This window comes from Mesoplodon mirus (genome assembly GCF_964341445.2).
Source record: "Mesoplodon mirus genome assembly, chromosome: 12".
NCBI classification, from domain to species: domain Eukaryota; kingdom Metazoa; phylum Chordata; class Mammalia; order Artiodactyla; family Ziphiidae; genus Mesoplodon; species Mesoplodon mirus.
Window position 1 is genome coordinate 72530374 of NC_138988.1, and position 15965 is coordinate 72546338.

The following is a 15965-nucleotide window of genomic DNA, read 5'->3' on the forward strand; positions in this document are numbered from 1 at the left end:
GGTGGTTTCTAGAGCTGACCTAATTCTTTCATCTTCCTCCATCCAGAAACTAAACAGTTGCAGAAATTCAAGGAGATAATTTCACCACCTCCTCTGGCTACTCGCACAAGGCTCTAAATCTTAATTGCAGGAAACTTTCTTTTTGATGCAGACACAAGTATTTTTTAAAATTTCATATTGGGGTATATTTGATTTAAAATGTTGTGTTAGGGCTTCCCTGGTGGCGCAGTGGTTGAGAGTCCGCCTGCCGATTCAGGGGACATGGGTTCGTGCCCCAGTCTGGGAAGATACCACATGCCACGGAGTGGCTGGGCCCATGAGCCATGGCCACTGAGCCTGCGCATCCGGAGCCTGTGCTCCACAATGGGAGAGGCCACAACAGTGAGAGGCCCGTGTACCGCAAAAAAAAAAATAAATAAATAAAATAAAATAATAAAATGTTGTGTTAGTTTCAGGCGTACAGAAAGGTGATTTAGTTACACATATACATATATCTATTCTTCTTCAGATTCTTTTCCCATACAGGTCATTACAGAGTACTGAGTAGAGTTCCCTGTGCTATACAGTAGGTCCTTGTTGATTATTTATTTTATATACAGTGGTGTGTATATGTTAATCCCAACCTACTAATTTATCCCTCCCCATCTTTTGCCTTTGGTAACCATAAGTTTGTTTCCTATGTCTGTGAGTCTATTTCTGTTTTGTAAATAAGTTCATTTGTATCATTTTTTTTAGATTCCACACATAAGTGCTATCATATGATATTTGTCTTTCTCTGACTTAACTTCACTTAGTATGATGATCTCTAAGTCCATCCACGTTGCTGCAAATGGCATTATTTCATTCTTTTTTATGGCTGAGTAATATTCCATTGCACACATCTACCACATCTTCTTTATCCATTCCTCTGTCGATGGACATTTAGGTTGCTTCCATGTCTTGGCTATTGTGAAGAGTGCTGCAATAAACATTGGGGTGCATGTATTTTTTCTTTTTCTTTTTTTTTTTTGCGGTACGCGGGCCTCTCACTGTTGTGGCCTCTCCCGTTGCGGAGCACAGGATCCGGACGCGCAGGCTCAGTGGCCATGGCTCACGGGCCCAGCCGCTCCGCTGCATGTGGGATCTTCCCGGACCGGGGCACGAACCCGTGTCCCCTGCATCGGCAGGCGGACTCTCAGCCACTGCGCCACCTGGGAAGCCCTGGGGTGCATGTATTTTTCCAAAGTATGGTTTTCTCTGGATATAAGCCCAGGAGTGGGATTGCTGGATCATATGGTAGCTCTATTTTTAGTTTTTTGAGGAACTTCCATACCGTTCTCCATAGTGGCTGTACCAATTTACTTTCCCACCAACAGCAGACACAACTATTGAAGCATGGAAAATCCCCCGAAAATTAACCTATAACAAGAGACTCCAGATTGGCCCTGAACCACCTTCTCCCCACTTTATACTCTGCAACTGAGAGGCACTGTGCACGTTTTGCATTGCTAAGAATTCTGCAGCTCTAAAGTAACTTACAGTAAGAAGAGGCTTGGAGTAATAGCTTTCCTCATGGGAGGCTCTCTCCTGGCTTTAAGCGATCTCGCTAGGCCCTGCTTGTGCCTCAGCGATGGTGTGGGTGCCCAAGTCCAGGTATATTTTCTGGGTTTCAGGCCGCATGTCCAGGACTCTAAAAGCTGTGGGTGAATTAAAGCAAACATCACTGTAACACACATTCACTTTCACTTATAAGGAATCCAAGTCTCAAAAGCAGACAATCCCTTAGGAGCACCTCTTTAAAAGAAATCCACAATCTCAATGGACATTAGCTGTGTGGGCCTTTCTAACAATCCCCTACTAGATGAGTAAGGACTCTCTTGGTTGTGACAGAAATCCAAGTAAGTCTACCTTAGACAAAAAGGAAATGTTCTCGCCTTCAGGAAGGGTGCAGGTGCAGCTGGGGAAGACTGGAAGCAGGGATTCCATGATCTTCCTAGAACACTCTCATGGCTCTTCTCTGGTGCTCTAAGTGTCACATTCATTCTCTCCTATGGAAGACTGACTTTCTCCACTCATCTCTTGCCAACTTCACTACCAGAAAGGAAAAGGCTCTTCTCAACCAAGACTTAGTTAAAACAAGAAGAAGGAATGACACTTGCAGAAGAGGGGCCTGTGATCGAAGCAGGGCCAGTCATTCCTGCTGCCAGGGAACCAGGTGCCCTGAGTGGTCTATCTTGGGTCATGTGCCCTCTCATAGCCTATGATTGACAACTTCCGGCTCAAACTGCAGAATTGGAGTAGAGGGGGAGAATTCTTCAAAAGAAAAGTGTTCTTACTAAATGAAAATGGTATTTGGGAGGGAGGAAGGATGCTGAGCAAGCAATAATGGATCTCTATGTCTCAACTCCCCAGGTACCCAAGGGACACATTCACAAAAAGTAGAAGATTTAAACTCAAGTGCTTCTAGCTAGTGCTTCTAGCTAGGTCAAGGACATGTAACCCTCAGAGCCCTGAATTATGCACAAGGCTTGGGTTTGAGGTTTACGTAGAACTTGCTCCCTACCCCGCCAACTCAAACGTCATAGGTCAGTAATCAACGTGCTGAGGAAAAGAGCGCAGAGCTTCAAACTGCAAGGAGGAAGGAATTTGGCCAAGTTACCCACACAATAAAGATCACAAAGCTTCCAGAAGGGCTCTCTCATTCCAACTGACAGAATCAGTGCACCGAGTCAGGAACCCCCTAGGAGGCCTAGCTCTGCCCCAACTAGTAAATGAGACCCAATCAACATCTCAGCGATCTGGGCAGATAACAAATTCTCCTGGGTGGTGAGTAGGATCAGGAAGGAGTGGATTGATTGGTGGAACTGTTTTCTCGGCATTTACCCACTTTGTGTTCTGTTGGCCCAGTGAGCTCCAGATTATGGTCCTCACACATCTACAGTCAACCAGGAATGAGACAACCCCCTTCAGTAGGGGAGACCAGGAGTCATCAAGGGAAACCTCTGAGGCTACCCCCCTAACATTGACCACTAATTTTTATAAACTCCTAGAACCAGAGAAATGGGCAGTTCTGCTGTGGATCCTAGAAACTTCTCAAATGAACAGAATAAGACATTTAGCCCAAAATCATAAACTTACCAAATGTTGACCCCCTACTGTATTGGCCAACCAAATAATTACTAGCCTTATAGAAAATTTTGGTTCACTAGAGCAGTAAACACCTAAGTAGCACAGTACAATGACTGCAGTATAAAAACTGTCCCAAATTGAAACCATATGAATCTTCACCCTTTATTAAATTCCCTTGGAGGCATTTAAGCTCTAGCAACGTATTCTCCCTTTTTTTGTTGCCATGGAGAAAACAGAATCTCTCTTCCCTGGGGGAAATGAAAGTCCCAGAGAAATTAGAGGCCAGAGTCTCATTGTAATTTTCGAATATATCACAATCAGCTAGGCACAGCCTCACTGTGTTCATTCTGTTTACTTCCCTGCACACACCCCCTCCTCCCACCCCTCACCTTTCTCAGATCCTTTTCTGTCCTTCTCTCTGCCCTGGGAGGCTGGTCCCTGGGAACTGCATCATTGGAGCTCCCTTGCTTGCTGGCTTCTCATCAGGTTCAGCCAATGAGAGCCATTGATTGGAGACTGGAGGGTGGGAAGAGAGGTTGGAATATTTCTTCCAGCTTCCTCCCTGCTTTGGGACATATTTCTGGCAGTGGCTGTGTACTTGAACAACTACAGATTCTGTCTAGAAACCCCTTCTACACAGATCTAGCTCTCAGTGGACTAAGATAATACTTTTTCCTCTCCTTTCCTCTCCTTTCTTATTTAAGGGTATTAAGGTTCCTGCTGTTGCCAGCCTTGGTGACTCAACCACCCTGTTGATTCCCTTAATTCTGTCCATACCTCTGACTGTCCTTTAATTACATCCTCTTCCTTTGACCCACTGGTGTTGCCTCCTGTTTCCTGATGTGACCTTGACTTCACACTTAAATACCTGGCACCAGGCAGTCTGGGTCCTTCCCCAATAGCAGGATTCCAGGATGCCTTCCACGAAAGTGGATGGAATCATTTCAGCACCTGCATTGTTGAATTAATTCCAACTTGAAGTCTCATCTGTTCCACTTTTCCAAAGTTCCAAAGGGTAACAGGACATAAGGATGTCATAGCACCCATCCTAGACCTATACCATTTAGTTACAATAGCATTCCCTAAACAAGAGTGATGTTTCCAGAACACAGTGCTTATTATGGTCTCTGGGCCCACACTGCTGTTGCCAGCTGTCGACACTAACACAGATGAAGTGCCATCTGGGGGAATTAAGGTAGACAAGAAAGCAAAAAGAGAAGAGAAAACCTGAATTTCAGCTTCACTGGATGCCAGAGCATTTGTCAATAATGCTGTTCACCAAACATTCACCCATCTTCCCCATTCCAAGCACAGAAAAGGACACTGATTTCCAGGTTCCTTGTGCTTCGGTGGGGTGTTATGACTAGTTCAGCCAATGAATCTTGAGTAGAAATGACTGGAAGTGATGTGTGTCTGTCTGTGGCTGAGCATTTACTATCTGGTGTGAGAGCTCTTTCCTTCTGGCGTGATGACCCACCAAGTTCAAAATTTTGGATGCTTCACAAGCCTGGATCCCTTAGTGACTATAATGAGAGCCCCCAAGTTAATCCATTATGAACATGAAGTATGAGAGAAAAATATATCTTTGAGCCACCAAAATGGAGAGATTGTGTGTTACTACAGTACAATCTAGCTTACCCTGATTCAAATTATTTTTTAACATAGTAGAAGTCTAATGAACTCAATGACCTTTACCACTTGCTTCTTTCCAAGCCTTGCAGAAGCCCCACTTGAAGAGCTATAGAACCTGTCGTTGCTTATACTCCAAAAACCAAGTGCAATGCATCATGTCCTCTGTCTCACACTCTGTAATGTCTTTCTTTAGCCTTTCGATCCCCCGAGCCATGGCTGATTTTACTACTCCAAAGGCAGCACCAAAATCCCTCTTTTCCACCAGTTTCCCTGCAGCATCAGTTCCTCTGGAGAAGCAAAAAATGTCCTGAGTAGCATTTGAGAATGAGTTTCTTGAGATGAGGGAGGAGGAGTTGTGATAGCAGAAGCCATTCTATCCACAAAGATTAAAGAGTTTGCTCTGAATTGCATTTGCTCTGGCCCAGCTGACAGCCCTTCCCTCTCCATGTGGGGTGAGGTTAGCTGCCAGAGACTCATTACACGTGCAGCCACTTCCACAATTTAATGTCCCAGAGTGAGTCTCCCCTGACCCTAGGAAAGACATTTCTAATGAAGGCCACGACAACACCCAAGCTCATTTAAGATCCTGAACCAGCCATATACCAGAGACCACAACCTTCTAATAATGTAGTGATTGGTTCCCAGATTCTGTGAATGTACCCACTTGATCTGCCATGATTTTCCAAGTGTTATAAGCAGAGGGAGAGGAGTTTAATAGCAGTAGATGGTATTTCCATGGGACTCTAGAATGTCAGTCATTTCTCCAGTTTATCATGTTCCTTAGAGAAGCACAAGGAACAGGAGCTGAACTAAAAAGTAATTATTCCTTGACTGCCAGCTAGACTAGGGTCTCCTTCTGATACTTACTCTTTTTTTAAAAAAATTAATTTTATTTATTTATTTTTATACAGCAGGTTCTTTTTTTTTTTTTTTTTTTTTTTGCGGTACATGGGCCCCTCACTGCTGTGGCCTCTCCCGTTGCGGACGCGTAGGCTCAGCGGCCATGGCTCACGGGCCCAGCCGCTCCACGGCACGTGGGATCCTCCCAGACCGGGGCACGCACCCGTGTCCCCTGCATTGGCAGGCGGACTCCCAACCACTGCACCACCAGGAAAGCCCACAGAAGGTCTTATTGATACTTACTCTTTGCAAAAGCTAGGTAGGAGGGCCAAGAAGGCATGGTAGACAGCTTCCAATACGGCCTGCAAAGATTCCCATCTAGTGCTATCCAGACTCAATCTCCAGCAGTGATCCCCACGCCTAGAAATATCCACACTCTTATGCAGTCTACTCCCACCTTGTATCAGGATTGGTCTGTGTGATTAATGCATGCAGCCGTACCAATGGCATGACACCTCTAAAATTAGGTTATAAAAGACACTAAAGCTTTGTTTTGGGTTCTCTCTCCCTTTTGGATCACTTGCTCTGGAAGAAGCCAGTTGCCATGTGTTTTGAACATTGAGGGAGTCCTATGGAGAGGCCCGTATGGTCCTCCTTCCAACAGCCTGGGAGGAACCAAGGCCAGCCAATGCCCACGTGAGTGAGCTTGGGAGCAGATCCTCCAGCACCAGATGCCTGGTGCCCCAGTCAACAGCTTGACTGTAACCTCCTGAGCCAGAACTACCAAACTAAGCCATTCCTGGCCCTTGAGATTATGTGAGATAATGTTCTTTTAATCTGCTAAATTTTGCAGTATTTTTTTTTTTTATGTAACAATAGACAATAAAAGGCCAAAGGCTCTCTGAACCATGGGACCTTCCCAAACCTCTGGTGGCCAACAGTGTACCAGAACTTGAAGCAACATTCAGCCTCTTGGTTCTGCCTTCTGGGGTTGAGGGCCATGTCTCAACGACCCACCCATCAACCCTCTAACCTTTTGGGAGCAGAGGGGTAAGAGGATAGGAAAGGAATGGGTCTACAAGTAGGTCTGTGATGAAGAAAGGAGACAGTTTGAGATCTTTTTCCACTTTCACACATACCTAGACTAATGCTTCTCTTTATTATCTGTGTCATGGTCTGTTGTTGGCCGAGCTGGGCCTTTCTCATTGTACAGCCAATGCCTCTACTTCTCTTCCAAGTGTACCTAAGTGCATAGATACCGGATGAGAGGTTTTGCTTTGGAAATTGGGGGAGCAGTTTTGGTGGGAGAGGGAGGTCTAGGAAGCGAGTGTAAACAAAGGTAGTGAGGGGTCTGAGCTCAACAGTCACAGTGACGGAGGCTGAACTTGCTCTTCAGGAGAGATTCATATGCAGAGCGAGGCTCTGGGCCCAGGAGAAACACTCTGGATCTGGGCAGGAAGCTTTTCTCCCTCTTGCTGCTGTAACCGAGGAACTCAGGCATCTCCAGGTTGGAAAACCCAGGATGCATGCCCTCGGCAGTGGTGGGTCCCTGTCCCTCAGAGACAAGATCAAGTTAGATTAAATCACCAGAAGCAATCTGGAGTTACAGCCCTTCTTCAAAAATACCTAGAGTAGTTTCTGTTTTCCTAACTCAGCCTTTATTAATACAGGCCCCATCACCCAGGAAATCAGAAGAGAAGGAAGATGGGAGACGAAACATGGGCATTTTTTTTTCAGACCTATCCTGATACCAACTGGGTGTCTAAAAATTCCATTCTAAAGATAAAAAAATAAAAAATAAAAAATAAAAAATCCATTCTGACACTAGCAGCTGATGGAAGAGAAGCATAGGGCAAGGTCAGGATGTGGGGGTCGTCCAGAGCTCCTTCCTTCTCCAGGTGGGCCACCCTGCCGGCACCTCAGCGTGCTCACCAGCTGGGAAGTTCCTTGAACCTCATCATTTAGGGGTTTTTATGGTTGTTTCATTATGTAGGTAGGATTGATTAAACCGTTGGCCATTGGTGATTGAACTCAATCTCCAGTCCTCTTCCTTCCCTGGAGGTTAAGGGGCAGGGCTGAAACCTTCAACCTTCTCATCATGTGGTTGGTTTGTGTGACAACCAGCCTCACCCTGAAGCTATCTAGTGATCTCTCCTCCAACCCATGAGTCATCTTCCTAGCACACAAAATATAGTAAATTCCAGGGGTTTTAGGATCTCTGTGCCAGGAACCCAGGACAAAAATCAAATATGCTTTATTATACCACAGCAAGAGAGTTTAGAATAAAGTGACAAAGTTGGGGCAATTTTTGAATCTCCCCAGGAGTACACAGAGGCTGTAGTGCTGGGACTCTGGGCCCCTGCCCCGAGTCTCCAAAATGGGCTGCTCCAGGTTGCAGGGGTGTGTCCCACAGGTGAGCTCTGTCATCACTCATCCTATGGGAGTGATGAAACGGTACATGTTTTCAGAAAGGAGCCACTTCAGGCAGAACTGAACTCTCAAAAATGCCTTGCACTACCTACTCAGGGATTCCTTCAAGCAATGTCCCAGGTGACAGTTTCCTTTGCGCTAGGCCAAACCTAAGGTATGGAAGCTACACAGACTATTACCTTGAATATTTAATATTTTTCCCTGGGAGTCTTGAAGCATGAAGAATAATGAGAATGTTCAACATATGAAGAAAATGATTCTTGACTCCAGGAAAAATCTGACTAAGCATATTTTGATTTCAGTATTATAAAGGCAATTAAATTACCTTTATAATATAGCAAATACTCCTATAGGAAAACTATAATTTTCTTTTTAAATGTGGTTTTATTTTTCCCCCTTCTTATTAATTTTTAAAAATCTTGAGTTGACACTCTGTTACTAATACCAAAACCCATGGATGGTTCCTTGGCACATTTGACTGGATGAAACTGATGGCCTTGGGTTTCCTATGCAGCCATGGTGCACATCTAGGGAACCTAGTTTGTATTGGCTATAGGAGACTAGGGGAAGGAGTTGGTCTCATCCTTCCCTGGGAGTGGGACTGTCTTCATTTAGAGATAAGGTGAGGTGCACTGTGAAGGGAAAGAACTGAAGTTATGTCACTTACTTTAGTAGTTTTCTGCAAAGCAAAATATCCTAGAAGCAAACAAAACAGTTCCTGAAGACTTGCCTTATGCTGTTTCCCTGCACATGAGCTTCTCAAAAAATAAAATGCACCAATAAACGAGTTACTTTTTCATTTCCATACGTGGGGAAATGTACAAAGCTCTGGTATATATATATATATATATATATATATATATATATATATATATATATATATATATACCTACTCACAAGTATTGCAGTTGGTAATGTTTTCATACACTTGCAAATGTTAAAAGTCAAAAGTACTTCAATCTTGTACTCTTTGTAAATATGCAAAGTTTTGTATATGATTCTTTTACTCATTAAAAGCCTGTAGTTTTTTTTTTTTTTTTTTTTTTTTTTTTGCGGTACGCGGGCCTCTCACTGTTGGGGCCTCTCCCATTGCGGAGCACAGGCTCCGGACACGCAGGCTCAGTGGCCGTGGCTCACGGGCCCAGCCGCTCCGCGGCATATGGGATCTTCCCAGACCGGGGCACGAACCCGTGTCCCCTGCATCGGCAGGCGGACTCTCAACCACTGCGCCACCAGGGAAGCCCAGCTTTTATTGTTTTTAAGGAGGCTGGTCAGGACACTGAAATAACAAAATGCTTTTAGAAATTAAATAAAAAAGAAAGTAAGGTCATAAAAAGTTTTTTAAGTCAGGCAATGAGATGCCTGGTACATTTGGGTCACACACATCTGATTTCACATCAGACAATGGCTTATTAAACACTGCCTGGGTACAGACACTGAATATTTGAATATTCAAGAATGTTTATTGTATTGAATGAAGAGAAAGAAGGCTAACTTCAATCAGCTGTTTGGCTGCTGAATTTTTACATTTTAGGACTTAGTTTCCTCATCTGTAAATTGAGAGTCTTAGATAAAGACTTCTAATGCCAGTTTTAAAAACACTTTAAAGACTACAGCTTCCAGCTTCTCAGTCAACTCTTTAATAGTATCATCTCTATTAGCTACAGGTCAGGTTCTCAAACTTGGCTGCACACTGCAATCACCTGGGGAGTTTTAAACCATCCCCAAACCCAGCCACTGATCTTGGATTGACTGAATTGGTCTTGGGTGTGGCCTGAGCATTGGGAGCATGGGAGGTGGGTGGGGAACAGTGGTGAAGGGGGTTAGATGCTCCCCAGGTGATTCTAACGTGTCGCAAAATTTGAGAACCACAGGTCTAGGTCGTGTATTAGAATCACCTAGGTTGCTTCTTAAAGGTGCAGATACCCTGCTCTCAGGCTCAGATTCAGTAGGTAGAGGATGAAGCCTAAAAAGCTACTCTTTAAACAACGTCGGCCCGTGGTTGGTGCAGTGGTTCTCAGAGCCCCGATTGAGAGGCACTGCTTTAGATAATAATTCTTGGGTGCTCACTTATGGTTTAGATAAATGGGACCAGCCTTAAGGAACAGCTCCTCTGAATTGGGCTCTGTCTTTGGGAAACTGGAAGACAGTGAAGAACACTGGGGCAAATGGTCATTCTGTGCAATTATTATAGGTTGAGATTTACTTGGGAAAATTTGGGATGTTGTCAAGAGCAGGAAAATCCCTCCAGCCACGTGAAATCCCCTGTGAAAACAGAGACCCAGATCTGAACTGTTTAGACAGAGCCACAGGAGACCATACCACAGGCCAGAGTGTCTGGGGCTCAACCAACCTCTTTCTTCTTTATAAAGACCCATCCATGTCTTCTGAGTCCTTACAATCTTGGACATAAGCAAAGTGCTCAGTGACATTCTGCAGTAAATGCTATGGCCCAATGTCACAGTCTTTGGGTGGGCCCATCATATCAGGACACGCAGTGGGCAGCACTTTCCTGATGGTCTGGTCCCATACAATCACCAGTGCCCTGCTCTGGCATCCAGGATGCCCATTTCATCTGGACTCTCTAAATAATGGTGGAGAGGAGCAAAGGTGTCTGGTTGGGTGTAGCAGAAGCTGTTGGGGCCCTGTTCAGACTCTTCCAACCTCTTCTGTTTCAGTGCATGCTGGTCTGTCTTCCATTTCCCAGCACCTGCTTCTCTGCCTGAAGACCTTTTGTTTTAGCCTCAGATACAGTACTACACACACGAAGCCCTCAACTAATGACTGATGGGAGTTGGAGTGAGCTTCCTTGCCTCTTGGGTGGGATAACTCTGAGGTATGTTTCCTGCAGTGGTTCCCAGAATTCCTCAATGGGATTAAACTTCAGAGCCCAGAGTGGCAAGTAACACACCCTTTATTGATGCTCCCCTTCCTTGTCTCACTTCCCCACTCCCCAGCCTGACCGATTCCATCCATGGATGAGGTTGGCCAGCCTGTCTTAGGAGGTTTCTGGATGGGAAAAAGAGGAAAAACTCTACTACATAAGAGCATTGAGACAGTGACCCTGCCCCACTAGTGAAGCATGGCCCATGAATGTCAGATTCTGACCTACTGCACTAGCCATTTCTCTCCCACAGAGGAGCAAGGTGATGCTAAAAGGTAGTAGGCATTCCTCTGTCTTCATGCTCCCTCATGGAGGGGGAAAGGAGGTCCCTTCTTTCATGGTCCATGTCTGTAGTGCTATTAAGCCCATTCCTCCACTGAGCACAAGTCTACTATGTAGGTAGACCTATTAAAGCTCTTTCAAGTCATCTCATTTCTCTTTGTCTCCTGGGTCATGCCCCTATCTCAGGCCACCAAAAAGCTGGGGTCAACACTACAGAGCCTCACATGCAAACTTTTCTTCATTTGCCCCTCCATGTCCTTCTCTGTGCCCAGGAGGCTGACCCCCACAGACTGCATCACTAAGGTTTCCATGCCATCTGTCTTCTGCTTAGGTTAGGCTAGCGGGAAACATGGGCTGAGGTCACAGGGGAGGGTTCTCCTCTCTGTCTCCCTACCAGCTGGGCATGATCTTGACAATTGTTGCATTCTTCTACAGCCACAGCTTCTGTTAGGTGGCCCCTCTCCCATGGCTCCAACCCCCTCCCCTTGACCTTGTGGGATTGGTGTGGTAAAGGCTCTCACTGATGCTAGTCCCCAAGTGCTGCACCATCCTTTCTGGGCTTAATCTGTCCATACCTCTGTAAATGTCCTTCATTAACGTTTCTTCAATAAAACCTTATAAGTGTGTCATGTTTCCCGTGGGAAGCCTGATACACCCTCTCAATCAGGGGTCCCCAACCCTGATTAGGGTCTCCCCTGTTAGGAACTGGGCTGCACAGCAGGAGGTGAGCGGTGCGTGGAGTGAGCGAAGCTTCATCTGCCGCTCCCCATCATTCCCCATCCCTCAAATTACCACCTGAAGCATCCCCCCACCCCCCACTGTGGAAAAACTGTCTTCCACAAAACTGGTCCCTGGTGCCAAAATGGTTGGGGACCACTGCTCTAAATGATCCCCCTGTAGTATGCCCCTATAATCCATTCTGCACACAGCAGCACAGAGCCACTTTTCTAAAATGCAGATCTGCTACTGCTCCCCTGATTAGCATGCTCCCATGTGATTAACTGCCCTCAGGTTAATTTCCAAACTCCTACAAGTTCCCACATGATCTGTTCTCATGTTTCCTCTTGTCACCTTCTCTCTTGTTCTTTTCAGTCCAGCCAGACCGAAATTTTAGTTGCTCAAAACCTCCTTGTCTTGAATGTTTACAACATACAGCTGTACCCCCCTCATCCACAGTTTTGCTTTCCACAGTTTCAGTTACCCGTGGTCAACTGTGGTCTGAAAATACATGAATGAAGAGTTCCAGAGATAAACAATGCATAAGTTTGGAATTGCAGCCATTCTGAGTCATGTGATGAAACCATGTGCCAGCCTGCTCTGTCCTGATTGGCATGTGAATCATCCCCTTGGCCAGTGTATTCATGCTGTACACATTACCCACCCATTAGTCACTTAGCAACCATCGGGGTTATGGGACCGACTGTCACAGTATCACATTCACATCACTTTTATTACAGTATATTGGTATCACTATTCTATTATTGTTGTTAATTTCCTACTGTACCTAGTTTATAAATTAAATGAACATATGCACATATGTATAGGAAAAACATAGTGTATATGGGGTTTGGTACTCTAGTTTTAGGCATCCACTGCCTTGGAATGTACCTCCCGTGGATAAACGGGGACTACTGCATGGCTTTCTGCCTAAAACCTGCCCTCTTCCTCCTTTATCTCCTACCCCTGAGCCCTACAATCTCAATCCTTTATCTGGACAGATTCTACTTGTACGTTAGGTCTTAGTTTGGATGTCACCTCTTCTCCCATCAACAGTCTGGATTAGGGACTTTAGTTTTTCGTAGTACCCATTTATTTGCCCACGTGTCCCAGCAAACTATGATTTCCCTGCCTTCTAGAGCTCTTGTTTGTATCATCCTATTTCCAGTCTCAGGAACAATGCCTGGGAAAGGAACAGGATGGTCAACAGCTCAGTAACTATGACATTTGTTCACTGGTTTTGTTTCCTGCAGAAATTATCTCCTGCTCAGCCTGCAACTGTGGTATACAACTAAGAACGTTATAGCGAAAGGAATGTATTACAGGAACTCTCAGGGCTATTGGGATCCTATAAAAAGAAAAAAAAATAGAATGATTCTCTGGCTTCAGATCACCCTACTCTCAGGGCTTAATGCTGACGGATGGTGACATCCATATTTTAACTCAGCCTCTGGATGTTTGAGAAGCCCTCCACATATATAGACCTCTTTTCAAAGATAATTACTATAGAACCAGTCTCATCATCATGTTTTTAAAAAAATCTCACATAGAATTGGATTATGGATTGGCTATAATCTTGTCTTATAAAGCATTCATCATGAATCCATGAATAACTTGACATTTAGCTATTTTTAATAATACTTATATTCTCCACCCCCCTCCCCCCCAAATTAAGATCTTGACAATCACCTACCTCTAACAATGCAGTTTCACCCATCCCCTGCCCCTGTTTTTCCTGCCTCAGGTAACTACCATCCTGAGTCCTGTGTTGATTACTTATCTGCTTTCCTTTTACTATAAATATAGGTATAAAGAGTATTCATTTGCATTTTAGTGTTTTTAATTTTATAAAAAAGGTATCTGGATATAATTATATATACTACACATAAAAATAATCCTTTGGATTTATTTTTTCACTGTATTTACTTGGTTAAAGTTCATGTGTATTATTATATGTCACTGCAGTTATTTTGTTCTTTCTGCTGAATAATCGCTCACAGTAAATACATCATAATTTATTCATTCTCCTTCAGGGGACAGGCATTTGGATGGTTTCCAAGGCCACTGCAAATAATGGTGTTACAAACAGTCTATTACATGTCTCCTGTTGCATATATATTAGTCAGAATAAGCTATTCTATGCTACAGTAACAAACAACTTTTAAAATCTAAGCCTTAAAACTACAAAGGTTTATTTCTCACTCATGCTATGTCTCCTCGAAGTCAAGAAGGAAGGCTCTGCTCATTATAGTCACTTAAGGACTTAGGCTGACAAAATAGTCATCACTTCAAATGTTGACAGTAGGTATGCCAGAGGGGAAAAAAGGGAGCCCTGAAGGATCTGACATCAGCATTTCAGTGATCTGGCATGGAAGTGACACATCACTTCCACTTAGAATTCACTGGCCAAAACTAGACCTATGGACCCACCCAGTCGCAAGGGACCAGGAGGTTCATTTTCACAGAAGAGGGGAGAACCAGATATATTCAGAAAACAGTTTGAATATTCAGCTTTAGGAGATAATGCCAAATACTTTACAACCCAGCCATTCCCCTCCTGTGTATATATGCAAAGAATTTTGCACATTGTTATTTATTAATGCTATCTTCCAGAATGATTGTACCAAATTATACTTCCACTTGCATGATAAGAAATCTTGTGGATGCACAGCTTTTCCAACTCTTGGTATTGCTAGATTTCAAGAATTTTCTTTTTTCCAATTGAATGGGTATAAAATGGTATCTCACTGTGATCTTGATTTGTACTCTTTTGATCACTGATGACTGTCTTGTTTTTTATATATGTTTCATCTTCTGTGAAATGCCCACTTATGTCTTTGCCTATTTACTATTTACTTGTAGGACTTCTTTCTATATTCTGAATACTAGTATTTTATAATTAGTATGTATTACAGAAAACTCTCAGTTTGTAACTTGTCTTTTCACTTCCTGGATGAAAAACTCTTAATTTTAACATAATCGGGTTTATCAGTTTTCTGTCATGGTTAATGCTTTTCCTGTCTTAAGAAAAATTTCCAAACTCCAAGTTGCAAAAAATGAAACCTTAAAATTCTCAGTAGGAGATAAGTGAATTCTTTAATTCATATAAAGTTATTGGACGTGTGTGTGTTTGACGGTTGTATAAGTTCAATTTGACTTTACTCCGTATGGTTAAAATTTTCCAGAAATATTTGTTGAAAAATTGTTCCTTTACCTATAACATGACATACTGTCATGATATGTTTCTGGAGCTCCCTATTCTTTTTGTCAATTTGTCTATTTTTTTCAGTACCACCCAGTTTAAATTAATGTAGCATCATATTCAGTGATTGTATCTGATACAGAAAGACTCCCTTATACCTCTTTTTCTTTTTTTGTAGATTATTCTTGGCCATTTGACATTCCATATAAGGTATACAATCATCTTATTGAATTCTATAAAACCAGCATTAAACTTTCAATCAAACTTGCTATAAATTCTCCATTTGTTTAAATCTTTAAAATTATGTCTGAAGGTTTATTTTCCCTATTCAAGTGTTACATATTTTTTGTTGGATTTATTCTTAAATCCTTTATATTCTGATAGTGTTATAAATGATGTCTTCTTCTCTTCAACTACATGTTCCAATTGTTTGCTGCTGCTATCTAGAAATACAACCAAATTTGTATATATATACTATTCTTACATCCAGGCTTCTTAATACATGTTGTTTCTGATTAAGTTTAAAAGAATCTATATACAAGTTACCTTCTATAGCCAACGGCAGTTTTATTTCCTCCTTCCCAGTCCTTATGCCTATATTTTTCTTGTCTTATTACACTGGCTAAGACTGTCAATATAATGTCAATAAATTAGTGAAAATTCTTATTTCATTTCTAGTTTTAAAATAAATGCTTTTAATGATTCCCTAGTTAAAAATTTCTATCATAAATGACTATAGAACATTGCATGTCTTATCATGAGCTTTTTAGATAACTGTCATGAACTGTGAAGGGTCTGAGATTTTACCCTCCATGCAAGCTAGTAAATGAGACTACCATATCTTTATAGACTCTGGCAAAAGATACAAGA

The 15965-nt window shown here is 43.0% G+C and overlaps 1 long non-coding RNA gene across 1 annotated transcript in view; it reads right to left on the reverse strand.

The window, feature by feature from the left end:
- Window positions 1–1522: 1522 nt before the first annotated feature.
- Window positions 1523–15965, reverse strand: part of LOC309813408 — a 286009-nt gene continuing 271566 nt past the window's right edge. Inside the window, exon 4 of the long non-coding RNA XR_014295494.1 lies at window positions 1523–1676. This is a non-coding gene — a long non-coding RNA (uncharacterized lncRNA). The remainder of the gene's footprint in view (window positions 1677–15965) is intronic.